Source organism: Mastomys coucha, unplaced genomic scaffold (assembly GCF_008632895.1).
Source record: "Mastomys coucha isolate ucsf_1 unplaced genomic scaffold, UCSF_Mcou_1 pScaffold17, whole genome shotgun sequence".
Classification (NCBI taxonomy): Eukaryota; Metazoa; Chordata; class Mammalia; order Rodentia; family Muridae; genus Mastomys; species Mastomys coucha.
In genome coordinates, this window is record NW_022196899.1 from 39,509,168 (window position 1) to 39,513,552 (window position 4,385).

A 4,385-nucleotide genomic window follows, 5' to 3' on the forward strand; every position below is an offset into this window, starting at 1 on the left:
TGGATTTAAGATCCTCTTGTGCTTCTGTTTCATTAGAATATCCAGGATTTGTTGTAGCAGCATTGCTGGGCTCTGGTGGTGCCATGTTTCCCAGGGCATTGTTGATTTTGTTCTTAGGATGTCCTTTAGGAATCTGGTTTTCTCTAGTGTTGGCTGGATGATCCTGATAGCAGCAGGTCTTCTTGGAAAAGTGAGGGAATCTGTGGACCAGACAACTGTGGTCAAGGTACTCTTCTCAGTTAGCTGTGCCTCAGGCAGACCCTTCTTTGCTGGTTGTGTCCCAGAAAGACCAGGCACGGTGGGTGGGAGGATCTAACTTCACAGGCTGTGCCAGGTAGACTAGCTGAAGGATCCAACTACGATGGGTGGTAAAGCAGGATTTCGAACAGGTTAATTTTGGTGTCACCCAGAAGGTTTCCACAAGGAGTCAGTATACTCTTGGGTTCCTGCAAAGCTTCCCCAGACCAAGGAGCAAGGTAAGAGCAAGACAATGGGGCTCTGGGGACCACACATGCCACTCACCTTTCTCTGTATACTTCTTATACCCTGATAAGTATCTATATTTTTAAGGTATAAAATTTTTCCTCTATGATTTTGTTGAACATATTTTGTGTCTTGCACTAGTATTATTCAGAGATTTGACCTTTTTATACTCTCCCAGATTTCCTAATAGATTTCAACTTTTTCTTTTTTTGCATTTTCTTTGAATTTTCCTATTTTTAATGTCAGATTCTCTCTTCCATTACTTTTATTCTGTTAATGAGGCTTGTTTTTGAGGTGTTTGACGTCCTAAGTTGTTCATTTTAAGTTTTGCCCAGTTTGTGTTTTCTATAGTAATTCTATTTTTACTTTTATATTTTAGGCTATTTTCTTTAATTCTATTTTTCTACTAATTTTATTCCTAGAATAGCTTGAGAATGTCTTCATTGCTTGAGACATTCACTGAAGAAGTCAAAGTAGTGGTGTGTTTCATTATAGTCATGTTCATGACTCATGTAGTACAAATAACTACACAAAGGCTATCTGAATTTCATAATATGTTCGCTGTTTTCTTGTCTATGAATGAGAATATACAGCACACATACACGTATTATTTTCCATGCATTCTATTGTCATTCTGTATGTTCATTAAAAGTATTATGTATCCATTCTTCCTGTTGCCTGTTTTCCAGGAATTATTGAAAAACTCCTGCTCTAGAAAATCAAGAAATGGAGTGCCAGGCTGTGATGGTTGAACCTGAAGTTGTAAGAAACATCTGATATGAGCCTATCACATCCTCAAAATGGAGATTTGCTTAAAGAAACAGTAAAAGTTGGAAAAGCTTATAAAAGCCCTGAAGCATTCTGTGAATGTGAACTCAGCAGATACACAATGTGAAGGCATGCCTAAAGAGACATAGAAAATATGAAAGTTATGAGATCACCCCCAAAACATACCAATTTAGCCAACAAAAAAGAAGCATCGGTGTGATCTCCTGATTCAGAACAATAACACAAAAAGCAAATTATGTTGAGCCTAACACCAAAAAAGAAGACATAAACTTCTTGAAGAATCAGAAGATGGTGTGGAGAAGCCAAATGACAGTGAAGTGTGCTGTCTCTCTTTAGGACTGACAGGTGCTTTTAAGGGCACTTCATTTGCTTTCTTATCTAATCCCATCACTGAGAACAGTACTCTCAAGGCTATAGAAGAAATAGGTTTCAAGAACATAAATGAGATCCAACATAAAAGTATTAGGATATACTGGAAGGCAGGGATCTTCTGGCAGCTCCAAAAGCTGGTAGATGCAAAACTTTGTTTTCTTCATCCCTGTTCTCAAGCTCAAGTCAAGTTGAAATTCATACCTAGGGATGGAATTGATGATGTACCACATTCACATGTAGGGGCTGATCATATGTGGTATTTATAGGACTACTGAAGCTCAGAAACATATCAATGGAATCAACATCAACATGGCCACCCCAGGGCAGTTCTGAGATCACATGCAGAATACTCCAGGGTTTATGTGCAAAAACCTACAGTGTTTGGTTATTGATGGGGTGGATTGACTGTATCTTGGATGGTGAACTCAAAGAAGAATTAAAGCAAATTATTAAACTTCTGACAGAAAGAAGGCAATCTATGTTCTTTTCTGTGACACAAACTAGAAAATTAATTGGAAATAATTTCCTTGAAAAATGAGCCATTGTATGTGGGTATTGATGATTATATAATGGTTGTCACAGTAGGTATGCTTGAATAGGGGTGTGTTATCTGTCCCTTTGAGGAAAGGTTTCTTCCAGTGCTTGCTGACAGGCTGATACAGCTGTCTGCTGAGAGGCTTTACTAGTGACTGATAAATTCAGAGATGGATATTCTCAACCAACCATTGGAGTGAACACGGATCACCAATGGAGGAGTTAAAGAAAGGACCCAAGGAGCTGAAGGGGTTTACAGCTTCAAAGTTGTTCAAGGAGGAACAACAGTATGAACCAACCAGTACCCCCAGAGCTCCCAGGAATGAAACTACCAACCAAAGAGTACACATGGAGGGACCTATGGCTCCAGCCACATATGTAACAGAGGATGGCCTAGGATGTCACCAGTGAGAGGAGAGGCCCTTGGTCCTGTGAAGCCTTGAAGCCCTAGTGTAGAGGTGGGTTGGGGAGGGGAGAGTGGATTTTTGGAGAGGAAACCAGGAAAGGAGATGACATTTGAAATGTAAATAAAGAAAATATCTAATTAAGATGAAGGAGAAGAAGAAGAAGAAGAAGAAGAAGAAGAAGAAGAAGAAGAAGAAGAAGAAGAAGAAGAAGAAGAAGAAGAAGAAGAAGGAAGAGGAGGAGGAGGAGGAGGAGGAGGAGGAAGGGAGGGGATGAGGAAGAAGAGGAAGGGAGGGGAGAGGAGGAGGAGAAGGAAGAAGAATAGAGGAGGAGGAGGAAGAGGAGGAGAAAGCAATAGTTTTCTTGCATGTGTCTGTGAAATTCCAATAAATTAAATTGGTCTGCCTCTCTTGGCCATTCAGAGAAAGCCAAAGCAAAATAAGAGAGCAATCAAATGTTTCCAGTTGTACAATGCAGATTCAGGAATAATGTGTGGTCAGTTGTGGCTTCTAGAGAGCTGGTCATCATGAAGTAGACTGGATTGTTCAGAATGACCTTCATAGTGACCCCAAGGAATATATTCATCCTTTGGGTAGAATAGCCTAGCATGGAAGAAGGCATGCCTGCTCCCTGAAGAGTTGGGTTTCCTTGGTTACTTGAAGTAATCCAAAGTTCCACTGAATTCATTTGACTTTTCCTGGTCTAAAATTTCTGACATTCAATATCAGCTGGAAAAGCATATGGAAAACAACACTTTTCTTCATGAACCCAAACAGGAAGCATATAAGTCCTACATTTAGCTGTATGACTCTAACTCGCTCAAGCAAAGTTTTATGCAGATAACTTAAATTTATCTCATATTGCTATCTTTTTGTTTTAATGTCCCTTATTTTGTTTATTTGAACATGAGCATCGATGAGGGTAAGCTTCAAAACAGAGGAGGTGGGGGTGGATTCAACAGAGATGTCCCAAGTTCTTTAAACACATCAGCAAGAATACAGTGAGCAGTTCTCTCATTGAGGGAAATGGCCTTTCACTTGCACTGATTTTGCCCTAATTCCCCAACACCTTTTCTTAAGGAACTTTTATTACCTTTAAGATATTTTTGTCTTTACTAGGGTAATAATATTTTATTTTTAAATACTCCCATAAATTATATTAAAAAGAAGAAAAATAGATAATCTGAAACTCAAAAAAGAAGAATCTGTAAAAACCATTGTTTTTATGTCCACACTATTCCTACACAATGTGTGTGGGTTTTCCACACCAGTAAGCCAAGTAGGAGTGAAATAACTTAGAATGATTAGAACACTAGTGACTCAAGCTACTGCAGATCATTCAGAAGAAAGGCTGGGCCTTGGTTCAGACTCTAGTTTTTGGTGTCAGATGCCAAGGATTGAACACATATCAGACTCTTATAAGTTAGGGAAGAGAAGTTATTAGTTTACAGTAGAAGCTATTATATAATTTTACAAAATCATTAAGGTTAAGGGGAAAATAAAGTTCTAAAGGATCTCAAACATCTAACAAGTCTCATGGTCACATTTATAAACATATAGATGTTTATAGAGACTGTAATCATACAGATTTGATCAATTATGAATTCAACCAGTAACTCCCCCAACCAGATTTTGATACAGGGTTGCAATTTCCAATATTCTAATCAGGCCATGTTCTTATTGCTGCACTCTCCTGTCTTAAACATACCAAGATACACAGGAAGTCTGCTTTTAGCAAAATTCTTTTCAATCCACAAAAAGTAAAGTATACACTATTCTTTTTAACCCCATTGATTAGGAAAT

General features: G+C 38.5%; 1 pseudogene; it reads left to right on the plus strand.

Moving 5' to 3' along the window:
* The first annotated feature begins 361 nt into the window (after positions 1 to 361).
* Positions 362 to 3,587, plus strand: LOC116094691 (annotated as a pseudogene).
* The last annotated feature ends 798 nt before the right edge of the window (positions 3,588 to 4,385 follow it).